The sequence below is a fragment of the Rana temporaria genome, chromosome 7, assembly GCF_905171775.1.
Source record: "Rana temporaria chromosome 7, aRanTem1.1, whole genome shotgun sequence".
Lineage (NCBI taxonomy): Eukaryota > Metazoa > Chordata > Amphibia > Anura > Ranidae > Rana > Rana temporaria.
In genome coordinates, this window is record NC_053495.1 from 68,343,240 (window position 1) to 68,359,048 (window position 15,809).

The following is a 15,809-nucleotide window of genomic DNA, read 5'->3' on the forward strand; positions in this document are numbered from 1 at the left end:
GTAGTCCCACATATGATTTGTTGTTGTTTGTTTTTGCCTTATTAAACCTCATACTACGCTTAGAGGGCGCCGCTTTTTGTTCTTTTTTATTATCACCCACTCTTCCATGCTACCTACACCTCAAACTCAGTCAGTGCTCCAGTAGCTCGTATCGTATTGGAGCGGACTCGGCCACATCCCGGTCTGGGATACCAGATCATGACAATTAAGAGACTTGACGGGTGGAAGTCTGCCTGTTTTGCCCAGCACATCCCCCAATCCCAAGGTGGAAATGGCACAAGCGTTCACCAAACTTGCTCAATGAATAAAGCTAAAACCAATAAAACTACACCCCTACCTGAATGTTTTTGCCCCCTTATTTTGGCATACCGTCCATCAGATCAGGGCACACTTCAGGTCTATTCATGTGGTTAGTCTTATGTTAAGTCTATCTATCTTGTTCATGTCTGTATCGGACATAGGGCTTCAACCATAATTTATGGGAGGAGCCCGGGGGTATTTAACCAGCCCACTCACCTGTGGTCTTTGTTGGTTTTCTGGGAGTGATACCCTCCCATCCCCTTTTTAGGGCATTTCTCAATTTCATTTCTCTTTACAAAATATTCATCTCTAATCTTGGGTATGCCCCCTTATTTTGGCATATCGTCCACTTCAGGTCTATTTCATGTGGTAAGTCTTATGTTAAGTCTATCTATCTATCAATCTTGTTCATATACGTATCGGACAAAGGGCTTCAACTATATATATATATATATATATATATATATATATATATATATATATATATATATATATAAAGTAGGCTAAATAGGGGGGGGGGGAGAAACTGATCCTAAAGATGTAACTTAACCACTTCCGCCCACCATCATTATACGTTGCTACTTTGAAAAGGAATACCGTTGTTATGGTAGCAGCTAGCTTCCATAACCCCGGGAACCCTCTTCAAGTGGTCTCTGCAGCGGATATGCCGCAGGATCACTTTTATCGGCCGCGGGGTGATCGGATCCTCTTCCTTCAGTGGCCTGGAGACGAGTAAGGGGAAGATGGCCCTCACCCATCTCCATACTAGACATGTGCGTTCCCGTTCGTAACGAATGGATTTTCTTACGAATTTGTTACGGAATTACGAATAAGCAAAATAACGAACAAGCGAAAATACGAACGTATGATTGGACAATCTTACTAAAATACGAAACACCGAAAAAGCAAAAGAACGAAAATGACATCTATAACGAACGATTTGCATTCCGTATTTTAAATCCTTTGTCTGTTTGTATTTTCATTCGTATGTTCGTATTTTCATTTGTGTGTTTTGTAAATCCGTTTCTTTGTCTGTTCGTAAATTTGAGTACTTGAATCGTTCTTTCGAATGGGCACTGGGCAGTGTAGTTAGTGAGTGATTACTTAATATCTTAGCCAATCAGCTTTTCTCTTTTGTGCGGAGTCACATTATACAGTGTAAAGCAGTGGTCTCAAAGTACCGGCCCGCAGGCAGGGCGGAAGTGGGGGGAGCAAAGAGGGAAACATTTTTTTTTTTTTGTGAGCTGGCGCCACCTGTTATTACCACCAGATGTGAGCTGGCGCCATCTGGTGGTGGCCGTTGGTATTACAAGTTAAGCATTACAAGTTAAACAGCAATTCTAATGTCATTTTACACTATTTTCACTGCCATCTTCTTCCCTTTAATTAGAACCCCAAAACATTATATATATTTTTTATCCTAACACCCTAGAGAATAAAATGGAGATTGTTGCAATACTTTCTGTTACGCCGTATTTGCGCAGCGGTCTTACAAGCGCACTTTTTTGGGAAAAAATTACACTTTTTTTAAGACAACAGTAAAGTTATCCCCATTTTTTTTAATATTATGAAAGATAATGTTACGCCGAGTAAATTCATACCCAACATGTCACGCTTCAAAATTGCGTCCGCTCGTGGAATGCCGACAAACTTTTTTACCCTTTAAAATCTTCATAGGCGACGTTTAAAAAAATCTACAGGTTGCATGTTTTAAGTTACAGAGGAGGTCTAGTGCTAGAATTATTGCTCTCGCTCTACCAATCGCGGCGATACCTCACATGTGTGGTTTGAACACCGTTTACATATGCGGGCGCTGCTCGCGTATGTGTTCGCTTCTGCACGCGAGCTCGTCGGGACGGGGTGCGTTTTCTGGCTCCTAACTTTTTTAGCTGGCTCCTAGATTCCAAGTAAATTTGTCAAACCCTGACTTACACCAGTGCTGGTGGTAATAATGCGCTCGCTCATGATAGACAGGGGGATGTAGTGGCGCTTGCAAATACTAAAAACCGACAATAATTTAAAACAATAAAATATTCTAAACAATGATTCCTAAAGTATGAGAGTGAGTCCGTCCTCTACTGGGGTAAAATTGTGTTCCACTCGAGGTCTATGCCCAAAGAATACCATCCAACATCAATAATTAGATGTGGAAGGAACTGCGAGTGAATAAATAATGAAATCCAATGGATAAAAGTGCCTAACTGGCCGCACAGTGTACATGGGATAATAATCCTTTTTTAAAAAATATGTGTCATAAATCCTTAAAGTGCTTGATAAAAAACAAGTGCAAAGTGCTAATAAATAAAACAATAATAGCAGTGAATGAAAGCTCCAGCTCTCCTGGAAAGTGGTTAATTACTAATTAGCAAACACATGCAGAAAAAAGCAACAACTGAAAAGAAGTCCAAAAATGCAAGTGTCCTAAAAACCTAAACGGTTCAATCATAAAACTGTTGTTTTTCTGTGCGATGAAAAAAATATAATAATATAAAAATAAAAAAATAAAAAAATCATAAATAATAGTCCAAAAACAGATAGTACAATATCACTACAGGATTAGTGATAGTGAATAAAACTATATCCAGTGCACAATCAAGTGATAATGATAATATTAAAAATAAAGTCCAAAGTGCAAAGTGCATCTGTGCTCCATTCAACAATTCAGATGATCAGTGGTTAATTCAGTGAAGACTTGTTACATTGTGCTCATTCAGTGAAGACTTGTTACATTGTGCTCATATGTCTGTGAATCAAACCAGCCCGATTTTCCTCAGTGTGGGGATTATTTTTACCAGCCTCTTACCTTCCTGAGGCTTTTACCAAGCCTGTAACAGGAGCTGCTCTGCAGTCACATAGATAAAATCCAGGATCCAAAGACGGCTCACACTCCTCCCCATTCAGGCTCTCAAAAAGAAACACAGGAATGCCTCCATAGCATAAAACCACAGGATATCAGTTTAATAAAGAAAAACTAATACACTCACAAACATTGCTGTAATAAACAGCGTGTGTACAATCGAGTGTCACCGCTTTGCGTATCGCGACAGCCCTACGTCGCCTATGATTAAGCGACGTAGGGCTGTCGCGATACGCGTGAGGAGGACACAGAGGGCTTGCTGGTGAAGTCACCTGCTTTGCGGCCGCAGAGCGGTGACACTCGATTGTACACACACTGTTTATCACAGCAATGTTTGTGAGTGTATTCGTTTTTCTTTATTAAACTGATATCCTGTGGTTTTATGCTATGGAGGCATTCCTGTGTTTCTTTTTGAGAGCCTGAATGGGGAGGAGTGTGAGCCGTCTTTGGATCCTGGATTTTATCTATGTGACTGCAGAGCAGCTCCTGTTACAGGCTTGGTAAAAGCCTCAGGAAGGTAAGAGGCTGGTAAAAATAATCCCCACACTGAGGAAAATCGGGCTGGTTTGATTCACAGACATATGAGCACAATGTAACAAGTCTTCACTGAATGAGCACAATGTAACAAATCTTCACTGAATTAACCACTGATCATCTGAATTGTTGAATGTAGCACAGATGCACGTTGCACTTTGGACTTTATTTTTAATATTATCATTATCACTTGATTGTGCACTGGATATAGTTTTATTCACTATCACTAATCCTGTAGTGATATTGTACTATCTGTTTTTGGACTATTATTTATGATTTTTTTATTTTTTTATTTTTTTATTTTTATATTATTATATTTTTTTCATCGCACAGAAAAACAACAGTTTTATGATTGAACCGTTTAGGTTTTTAGGACACTTGCATTTTTGGACTTCTTTTCAGTTGTTGCTTTTTTCTGCATGTGTTTGCTAATTAGTAATTAACCACTTTCCAGGAGAGCTGGAGCTTTCATTCACTGCTATTATTGTTTTATTTATTAGCACTTTGCACTTGTTTTTTATCAAGCACTTTAAGGATTTATGACACATATTTTTTAAAAAAGGATTTTCCTGACGCATTCATGGCAGCACACACTGGGTTGTGACTCCGCCCCCACAACCTGACAGGATTGGTTAGCTATAAATTTGAAGAGGAGACACCCGGCATTATTCTCTTTTTTTATCCTCACCTGACAGGACGTGGACGTACAGCTTGTCTCCTACCGCTATCGCCCCAGCAGGTTCAGCCTCTCCTGTTTTGGAAGTCCCCCTTGTACAGTCTCTAATAGAGCTTTTATAGGGGGAGCCCCGCTCTGGTGGTCTCAGGGGTTAATCCCGGCAAGTTCCTGGCATATATACAAGCTTTAAATAAGCTTAGACAGGCAGTGTGGCTCTAACTTTTTTTCTCTTTTCACTCTTCTTCTGGGTATGCTCTTTTGCTTTATATGTCAAGGCTTTCCCTGCAATTGTGCCCCCTGAAGGTTCCCATTCATTTCTGTGCCTATTGTGTGCGTTTGTACCTTTTTGTTTCAGCAGGCTCTCTGAGCCATGTAGTCCCTCGCACCGCCGCGCTCCTCGGGCGTACTGCGCATGCGCGCAGCACAATGATGACGCCGGACACCTCCCTCGCCCTCATCCAAGATGGCGCCGGGACGCGCGGGACGCTACTGCGCATGCGCGTACGCGTCATCAGCGCCGCGACGGCGGCGCCAAATTTAAAAAAAACTGAAAATTTATTTTTTTCCCTGAGGCTGCTGCTTTGCTGGAATTCCACAGGGATTTCTCCCAGGGTATGCAGGTGCTTCCCTTTCCCTTTGCCTATGCCTTGTTATGTGTTTTGTTTATTTATTTTTTAACCACCTGTTGCTTTCTTCCAGTACATCCTTCTGCTGCTTCCCTGTGTTTTTCATGGAGCCCACTTGTCACGTACCTGGTTGTAGAGCCCAACGTGCAGGGAGCGGCCTCTCGTAAGCCTCCGACCCAAGACCTACTGGTAGAATGGACAGAGGGGCAAGGGTCCGGAGGGACACAAGTGCCTGGTGGTAAAGCTGAGTAGTGGTCCAGGAATGATAGCCGGTAGGTATGCTGGTTCAGGCAGGGCACTTGCAGGTACAGAGATCAGGCAGGTAAGTAAGCCGGTCGGGTCACCGGTAAGTGGTTCAGGTAACAAGGAAAGTCCAGAGAATCGTGGTAGTCCAAGCCGGGTCAGTAATACGGGCGGGCAGCGACAAGCCAGGGATTGAGCAGAGCCGTGGTCAGGAAAAGCCGGGGTCAAAGGCGGGTTGCAGACGAGGAAGGTCAAGGAAAGCCGGGTCAGGTAAACAGGTGAATCAATAGGTAGCAGATGCAGGTTCTCAGGTAAACGCTGTAGACTGGTCAGCAAGATGGTGAGGGACTGACCAGTTTAAATAGCGTTTCCTTGGCGCCAAACGCCGTCAGCGGGCGCGCGCGCTCCCACGCCGCGCGCACTCCCGCACGCGCTGGGGCTGAATTCCCCTGACATTGACAGGACTGCGGAATCTCCTTTCATGACATTGCCCCCCCTCTACGGGCAGCCTCCGGATGCCCAACTGGGCCAATCTTCTTGGGTGTGCCCTTTTATAAGCTTGGATCAGTCTCTGGGCATGAATGTTGGCTTCTGGTTCCCAGGAATTTTCTTCCGGACCATAACCCTTCCGTTTCACTAGGTATTGCACTAGGTTACGTCTCTTCCGACAATCTAGGATGGATTCCACCTCAAATTCCTCCTCGCCATCGATAAGTACCGGCTCGGGGGGATCGACATTCCGGTCGGTGAAGGGATCTGGGATCGCAGGCTTGAGAAGTGCCACATGGAAAACTGGATGGATCCGGAAAGAAGCAGGTAGTTTTAACTCGTAGGCCACTTCGTTAATCCTCCTGAGAATCTGGAAAGGCCCCACAAACTTGGGACCAAGTTTCTTGGACGGGCAGGCTAGTTTTAGGTTCAAAGTGGACAGCCAAACTTGGTCTCCTGGAGCCAGATCAAGTTCCCCCCTTCTCCTCCTGTCGAATACCTCTTTATTATGTTCTTGGGCCTTTGCCATTGTCTCTTGGAGTAATTTATTATTAGTGGCGAAAAAATCCAAGGTTTCTTGGGCAGCTGGTACTGAGCATTCCGGGATAGTGTTGGATAGGAAGAGAGGGTGGAAGCCATAATTAGCAAAAAATGGAGATTGGTTGGTGGCCGAATGGACCGAGTTGTTGTAGGCGAACTCTGCCAGAGGCAATAGAGAGGCCCAATCGTCCTGTGAAAAACTGGAGAAGCATCGCAGATATTGCTCGAGCGTCTGATTGGTGCGCTCCGTTTGGCCATTGGTCTGCGGGTGGTACGCAGAAGAAAAGGAAAGGTCAATCTTCAATGCCCCGCACAGAGCCTTCCAAAACCTTGAGGTGAATTGCACCCCGCGGTCCGATACAATATTAGCAGGTATGCCATGAAGTCTCACAATCTCTCTTATGAAAATTTTTGCTGTTTCAGCCGCAGAAGGTGTCCCCAGCATTGGTAAGAAGTGCGCCATCTTTGAAAGCCTGTCCACCACCACAAAGATAGTGGTATATTCTTCCGAAGGGGGTAGCTCAACAATGAAGTCCATTGAAATCCTTCTCCACGGTTTCTCTGGAACAGGCAGTGGTTTGAGTAAACCCCAAGCTTTGGTTCTGCTACCCTTATGCTGAATACAGGTAATACAGGATTCCATGTAATTTTTACAGTCCTGAAGTAGTTGGGGCCACCAGAAGGTGCGCTGGAGGAGCTCAGCCGTCTTATGTATCCCAAAATGACCAGCTAGCTCATGGTCATGGCAGGACTTAAGAGCTGCTACCCGTAGCTGTTGAGGGACGAAAATCTTGTCCTTGTTCCAGAGTAAGCCGTCCCTTAACTGTAGAGTAGGATCTGGGGCTAAGGAATCTCCTGAAGAAGCCTGCTTGATTTGAGAGAGAAGGTCCCCTTGTAACATGAGAAAATTTCCAGGAGTAAGGATGGTGTCTGAAGATGAAGGGACTTCAAGACCACTGAACATCCGGGAGAGGGCGTCGGGCTTGGTGTTTTTCGACCCAGGTCTGTAGGTTATATGGAACGAAAAACGGGTGAAGAACAATGCCCACCTGGCCTGGCGTGGCTTCAGTCTTTTGGCAACCTTTAAATACTCAAAGTTTTTATGATCCGTGAAGATCAGAATAGGGTGTGCAGCCCCCTCCAGAAGATAGCGCCATTCTTCGAGGGCTGCTTTGATTGCCAAAAGCTCCCTGTCCCCAACATCATAATTCCTCTCGGCTTCTGAAAGTTTGCGGGAAAAAAAAGCGACTGGATGTAGGAGCGATTTGGACCCCTGTCTTTGAGAGAGCACTGCCCCGACCGCCACTTCAGAGGCATCCACCTCCAATGTATAGGGTAGGACCGGATCAGGATGCTTCAGGATAGAGGCTGAAATAAACAGATCCTTCAAGGTGACAAAAGCAGCTTGTGCCTCGGGAGACCACTGAAAACGGGTGCCCTGTTTGGTTAGACTTGTGATAGGGGCGATTATTGAAGAGAAGCCCTTGATGAACTTACGATAAAAATTCGCAAATCCCACAAAGCGTTGGACTGCTTTCTTATCGGTGGGAGCAGGCCACTCTGTGATAGCAGTGACCTTCTGAGGATCCATCCTGACACCTTCGATTGAGATTATAAGACCCAGAAACTGAATACTTTCTTGTTCAAACTCGCATTTCTCGGCTTTAGCGTATAGGCTATGTTGACGGAGCCGAGCTAGGACTCTTTGGACATGCTTCCGATGATCTGGCAGGGAGGAAGAGAAGACCAGGATGTCGTCCAGATAGATAATGACGAATAGATCAAGGTAGTCTCTAAATATATCGTTTACGAAATGTTGGAAGGTGGCTGGGGCGTTGCACAAACCGAAGGGCATAACTAAATATTCAAAGTGCCCGAATCTGGTGCGGAATGCTGTCTTCCACTCGTCTCCGTCTCTAATACGGACAAGGTTGTAGGCCCCGCGGAGATCGAGTTTGGTAAAGATGACGGCTGCTCCTAGTCTCTGGAATAATTCGGGGACAAGAGGAAGGGGATATCTGTTTTTAATTGTGATTTTGTTCAAATCCCGATAGTCTACGCAGGGGCGTAGAGAATGGTCTTTCTTCTCCACAAAGAATATGCCGGCCCCCGCGGGGGATGTGGAAGGGCGTATGAAGCCTTTTTCAAGGTTTTCGTCAATATAGGATCTTAACGTGCCCAATTCCAGTTCTGTCAAGGGAAATATCCTACCAAACGGGATTTCTGCACCAGGTAAAAGTTCAATTGGGCAGTCGTAGGACCTGTGTGGAGGTAAGGTTTCTGCCCCTTTTTTACTAAAAACATCCAGGAAACCATGATACGCCTCCGGAACCAGTTGACGGTTTCCAACTTCAGAGTCTAGACACATTAAGGGAGATGAGGAAGCTGCAGACTCCTGGAGGCAACGTTGGCGGCAGTAAGAAGAAAGGAAGTTGATCTCCCCGGACTCCCAGTCAATCTGGGGATTATGAGTCTTTAACCAGGGCATTCCCAAAATAACGGGAAAGATAGGTGACACAATGATATCAAAACAAAGAACTTCTTGATGGTTGTTAGCAATGAGCATGTGTAAGGGGGCAGTTTCCTGAGTGACAGGGCCGGATCTGATGGCTGATCCGTCGGCTAAATGAACGGTGAGTTCCGAGCGTCTAGGTCGAAGAGGAACTCCATGTCGGGCGGCAAAGGAAGCATCCATGAAGCCGCTGCAAGCGCCGGAATCAATAATCACGGGTACTTGGACGTCCCCTCCTGGGAGCTGCAGAGAGATTGAAATTACCAGGTGAGTATCATTATTACATAAAGTAGATGAAAGGGTAGAAGGCAAGACTGAACACTTACGGAACTTGACAGGGCAGGTGTTTACATAGTGCCCGGATCCTCCGCAATACAGACAGAGATTATTGCGTCGGCGCCGCTGGCGCTCTTCCGGTGTTAGAGAGGGCCGCAGTAGGCCTAGTTGCATTGGTTCTGGGGCATCGGCAAAGGTCGATACAGCACTTGGAAGAGGTATATGCGGAGAGCTTGGTACCCGTGGCATCATCCATGTGGGTCGTGCGGAACCGGATGTACGTTCAGCACGCCGTTCCCTTAAACGTCTGTCGATCTGTACCGAGAGGAGGATGAGGGCGTCAAGCGTTGCGGGAATGCCCACTCGAGCCAGTTCGTCCTTTAATGAGTCCGAGAGGCCCGCACGGAACTGGTGACGCAGGGCAACATCGTTCCAGTTGGTGTCGGAACTCCACTGTCTGAATTCAGCTACATAGTCCTCTACTGCCCTGCGCCCTTGTTGGAGTACACATAACGCTGCTTCAGCAGTTGCCGCTAACTGAGTATCCTCATAAATAAGGTCCATGGCTTGAAAAAAGGCAGCAAGATGGTTAAGGCATTCTTCCTTGCGTTCCAACAGGCGATGTGCCCAGGTTTGGGGTTCGCCGGATAACAGCGAGATGACGAAGCCCACTTTTGTAGCTTCGAGCGAAAAAGTTCTAGGTTGTAGCGCAAAGAAAAGTTCGCAGGCGTTGCGGAAGGCTCTGTATTTGCTGCGGTCACCAGAAAATCTTTCAGGTGTGGGCACACGGGGTTCCGGTGGCAACATCACTACAGAAGGGGTGGCTGAAGTTCCGGATGCCGCAGGAGCGGTTGTAGCCAAGGTTTGGACGCGCTCCTCCAAACGGGTATAACCCTCTTGTAGGTTCCTTACAGCCGTAGCAAGACCATCCAGATGGCGGCATAAGTCCTCCATAGGAGACGCTCCCTGCGTGGGCTCGGTCATGGCTGACCAGTACTGTCACGTACCTGGTTGTAGAGCCCAACGTGCAGGGAGCGGCCTCTCGTAAGCCTCCGACCCAAGACCTACTGGTAGAATGGACAGAGGGTCAAGGGTCCGGAGGGACACAAGTGCCTGGTGGTAAAGCTGAGTAGTGGTCCAGGAATGATAGCCGGTAGGTATGCTGGTTCAGGCAGGGCACTTGCAGGTACAGAGATCAGGCAGGTAAGTAAGCCGGTCGGGTCACCGGTAAGTGGTTCAGGTAACAAGGAAAGTCCAGAGAATCGTGGTAGTCCAAGCCGGGTCAGTAATACGGGCGGGCAGCGACAAGCCAGGGATTGAGCAGAGCCGTGGTCAGGAAAAGCCGGGGTCAAAGGCGGGTTGCAGACGAGGAAGGTCAAGGAAAGCCGGGTCAGGTAAACAGGTGAATCAATAGGTAGCAGATGCAGGTTCTCAGGTAAACGCTGTAGACTGGTCAGCAAGATGGTGAGGGACTGACCAGTTTAAATAGCGTTTCCTTGGCGCCAAACGCCGTCAGCGGGCGCGCGCACTCCCGCGGCGCGCGCACTCCCGCGACGCGCGCCGCGCGAACTCCCGCGCCGCGCGCACTCCCGCGCCGCGCACACTGACGCGCGCATGCGCGCGCAAACGCGCGCCAATGCGCACGCGCTGGGGCTGAATTCCCCTGACATTGACAGGACTGCGGAATCTCCTTTCATGACACCACTGCCCTCGCAGACCACTACCAACAAACGAGGTATGGAGACCATCACTTTCGGGTAAGTAGAGAAGAGACAAAAAAGAGAGCCGGCCACTAAACACTGCCTTTTTGTTGCAGTCCCATCAGGCCAAGAGACGCAAGCCCACGGCGCAGGGAGAGGTCCAGGCATGCATCAAGCAGGAGGTCCCGTAAAAGTCGGTCAAGATCTTCCTCCCGCTACCATCGATCAAGGCACAGCCGATCACGCCGCAGCCGCTCCTGTCATAGCCGGTCTCATCGCAGACGGTCTCCCTCATTCCACCGCGAGCATTATCATACCCGTCCTGCAGCTAACGCTTGCTGGGTGTGCGGTGCTACTGCTTTGCCAGGAAAGCTAGCATGTTAGACTTGCTTTAATGAAGCAACTAGAGAAAAGGAGACGAGCGCCAGGATGACTACAGATTTCTCCTCCCAACAGCTCGTGGGGGAGTCAGCGCAAGAATCAATGTGGACTTCAGTTCCTTTGGTCTGTGATGAGCCCACTCCGGGCACTTCATCCGCCTCCGGCCCATATGCCCAACTAATAGAGGCTCATTCTGATCATGAAGATCGAGAACTTGTGTCTGGATTTGACTTCTGTCTAGTCGAACCTTTTGCCCGCTCGGTCAAGGCGACAATAGGTTGGGAAGAACCCGTGACGGAACCACCCAAGGTTGGGAAATATTTCCCCGAGTTAAGGAGGGATCCCGAACTGTTTCCCTTCATCAAAGAACTGGAAGACCTCATTAAGGAGGAGTGGGAAAAACCGGACAAGCGTCCCGGTCTGTCCAACAAACTCTCTAAACTATACCCTCTGAAAGACTCTAAAGTCGCTTCCCTCATTAACGCTCCCGTGGTGGATGCTTCTCTTATGCGACTCGCCAGGCATGTCACTCTGCCAATAGAGGACGCAGTATCATTCCGGGATGTTCTCGACCGTAAGATCGACCTAGAATTAAAGAAGGCTTACTCCACCTCGGGGGGGCGCATGTAGACCAGCTATTGCTACAGCAGCTGTCGCCAAGGCCATTTCCGCATGGGCAGCCAATGCTGAGAAGGTTCTCCTGGAAGGTGCTGATCGAGGGGATGTCATATCCTCCTTGCAGGAGATCAGGCTAGCCGGTGACTTTATGGCGGGGGCCTCGGTGGATATCATTCGTTCCTCGGCCAGGTCCATGTTAGCCTCAGTTATGGCCCGCAGAGCCTTATGGTTAAAGCCTTGGGTCGCTGACGCGGCTTCAAAAGCCAACTGGTGCAGGATACCATATGATGGCACGAACCTGTTCGGCACAAAATTAGATTCGGCAATCTCCAAGGTCACTGGTGGAAAATCGGGACTTATTCCCTCCGACAGAAGACCCAAGCCTCAGAAAGGTCCTACCTTCAGGCGTAATCTGCCTGAGAGGTACAGGGAGGCCAGATCCTATCGTCCTGGTAAGGAGTTCAGGAGAGAATGGAGACCTAATCGCCCACCCTTTACGAGGGGGCAGAAGCCCAAGGTCACTACTGCAGGGGACCAGCAGAAGTCTTTTTGAAGTCTTGCCTGCCCACCCAGCTCAGGTGGGCGCCAGGCTCAGCAGTTTTGCGCAAATATGGTCGGACCACATAGAGGACCCATGGACTCTTTCTACAATAAAGCATGGCCACAGATGGAACTTTATAGGGGTATTGCCTCACGCTACCTTTCAACCCACCAAAATACCGTCTTCCCTAGACAAACGGAAACTGCTCACTCAATACATCTTAGAACTAGTTCAGAAAAGAGCTATCGTGGAAGTTCCTTTCGCACCAAAGAGACAAGGGATTTTATTCCCCTCTCTTTCTGGTTCGAAAGAAATCAGGGGACCTTCGGCCCGTACTGGACCTCAAGCGACTCAACAGAAGGATTCAGATAGAGGCCTTCAAAATGGATAGTCTCCAGTCCATCCTCCTGGCAGTAAATCTCGGAGACTGGATGCTGTCGATCGACCTGTCAGACGCCTACCTCCATGTGCCAATACATCCCGCATACCAGAAGTTTCTGCGCTTTTCCATCGGCCAGCATCACTACCAATTCCGATGTCTACCATTCGGGATCTCCTCGGCTCCCAGGACGTTCACGAAGGTTATGCTTCCCCTCATAGCATTCCTCAGAGAGAAGGGGCTGCGGGTGCATCATTACCTGGACGATATCTTGCTCTTGGCAACAAATCGGGAGACTCTACTCCTCCAGCGGGAGATCCTAATCTCGACCCTCCAAAAGTTTGGCTGGTTAATCAACTGGCGAAAGAGCAGCCTTCAGCCATCACAGTCCATGGTTTACCTGGGGGCAGAATTGGACACGAAGCAGAACAGGGTACAACTACCCTTAGAGAAGGTGAATCCCTTAGTCCGGAAAGTGCGGAATCTATTGTCCTCCAGTCTCACGTCTTCCAGAACCTGCTTCAGTATGCTGGGCTCGATGTCATCCACCATACCCATGGTACAATGGTCCCAATGGCGCATGAGAACCCTGCAGAACACTTTTCTCAGGCATTGGGACGGAGCATCAATGCACCAACCCATCAGCATCCCCAGTCATGTAAGACACTCCCTTCTGTGGTGGACTTGCCCTTCCAACCTCAGAAGATTCAGGCCCATAGCTCCTCCGGAACCGGAGATAGTAACATCCGATGCCAGCGAGAGAGGTTGGGGGGCTCACTACCTGGATCAGACAGCCCAGGGTCACTGGCACTTCCCTGCTCGGGGGACAGTCTCAAATATACTGGAGCTCCGAGCGGCATTCCAGGCCCTCTTAGCCTTTGCGCCTCTTCTACAGGGGAAGAGCGTCCTAATTCGGTTGGACAACAGGGTGGCGGTAGCCTACATCCAGAGGCAGGGCGGTACCCGAAGCCTCACTCTTCTGGAGGAAGTTCGCCCCATAATGGAGTGGTCCCAGATACATCTTCTGGACCTGAGAGCAGTCTATGTCCCAGCAGCACAGAATACGCTAGCCGACTTTCTGAGCAGGGAACTTCTATCCAACAACGAGTGGTCCCTGAATCCCCGGGTGTTCGCCGTTCTGACGGAAACCTGGGGGGTTCCGGAGATAGACCTGGCAGCAACACCAGCGAATGCCAAGTGTTCGAGATTCCTTTCCAGGGTACCCTTTCCAACAGCAGAGGGGACAGATTGCCTCCTTCACCCATGGGACTTCAATTTGGGGTACATCTTCCCCCCAACTCCTCTAATAGCGAGGTTTCTATCGCGACTCCGAAGGTCGTCGGCCACAGTAATCACAGTGGTACCATTCTGGCCGAGGAGACCGTGGTTTACGACGCTCCTACAGCTCAATACCCGACCTCCAATCCACCTTCCAGTTTCAGCGGATCTCCTACTCCAAGGTCGGTCTCTCCATCCAGCCCCAGACAGGCTCCACCTGACAGCCTGGAGGTTGAGAGGGCTAGATTAAGGGAACAAGGATGTTCCCAGGCGGTTATAACAACCTTAATGCAAGCCAGGAAATCCTCCACGAACTCCATTTATACCAGGATTTGGGAAAAATTCGCCCAGTTGGCGCAACTCAAAGGTTGGAACCCCGTCTCACCCGATCCTTACCAGATCCTGGAGTTCCTGCAAACAGGAATTGACAAGGGACTAAATTCAAGCACCCTAAAGGTACAGATCTCCGCTCTGTCCGCCAAAACTGGCACCAGGTGGGCCTTGCATCCTTTGATCATCCAGTTCATAAAGGCATGCGTAAAGATCAGACCACCCAGAAGACCGTCCTTCCCGTCCTGGGATCTTTCGGTGGTCCTCGAGGCGTTCTCCAATCCACCCTTCTTCCCACTCAACTCAATTTCTCTATGGGATCTGACCTTAAAGTTATCCTTCCTCGTTGCCATTGCCTCGGCGAGGAGAGTGTCGGAGTTGCAAGCTCTCATGTCTAAGGAGCCATACCTGATTTTTCATCCCGACAGGGTGATTCTGAGACCATCAGACTGTTTCCTGCCCAAAGTTACTTCAGCCTTCCATTACAGCCAGGACATCGTCTTACCATGCCTTTCTAACGAGAATGGCGAACCTCATGCCTTGGACATTAAATCTACAATTTCCAAATATCTGTCGGCTACTACTCATCTTAGATCAACAGACGCTCTCTTGATTATACCTCACGGGGCCAGGCGAGGCCAGGCGGCCACTTCCCGCACCATCGCCTCTTGGCTGGTCAGGGCTATTGGAAAAGCGTATTCCACTCAGCAGATGGAGATCCCGGAAGGCGTCAGGGCACACTCAACCAGGGCAGTGGCAACCTCTTGGGCAGCATATTGTGGTGTTTCTGCGGAAACTATATGCAGAGCAGCAACCTGGTCTTCCAGGCATACCTTTATCTCCCACTACAGGGTGGACGCCGCTCTCTTGGCTACGGCCGAATTTGGCAGATCTGTCATCAGGGCCAATTCTTCTGCTCTCTAGGGAATAAAATACTTTTGCATTGAACCCTCCCGACTGGCGAGTTATTTCCCAGTGTGTGTACTTACCTTTCCATAATTTTCCTTTCCTGACGCATCTTCATGGCAGCACACAGCTGCCCACCCTACTGTTCAATGATGATATTTACGGAGAATAATGCCGGGTGTCTCCTCTTCAAATTTATAGCTAACCAATCCTGTCAGGTTGTGGGGGCGGAGTCACAACCCAGTGTGTGCTGCCATGAAGATGCGTCAGGAAAGGAAAATTACGGAAAGGTAAGTATACAATTTTCCGTTATTATCCCATGTACACTGTGCGGCCAGTTAGGCACTTTTATCCATTGGATTTCATTATTTATTCACTCGCAGTTCCTTCCACATCTAATTATTGATGTTGGATGGTATTCTTTGGGCATAGACCTCGAGTGGAACACAATTTTACCCCAGTAGAGGACGGACTCACTCTCATACTTTAGGAATCATTGTTTAGAATATTTTATTGCTTTAAATTATTGTCGGTTTTTAGTATTTGCAAGCGCCACTACATCCCCCTGTCTATCATATGCTGTCAGTGTGTGAGCACTATTAGTTGTGGCTGCTGCTTGATTG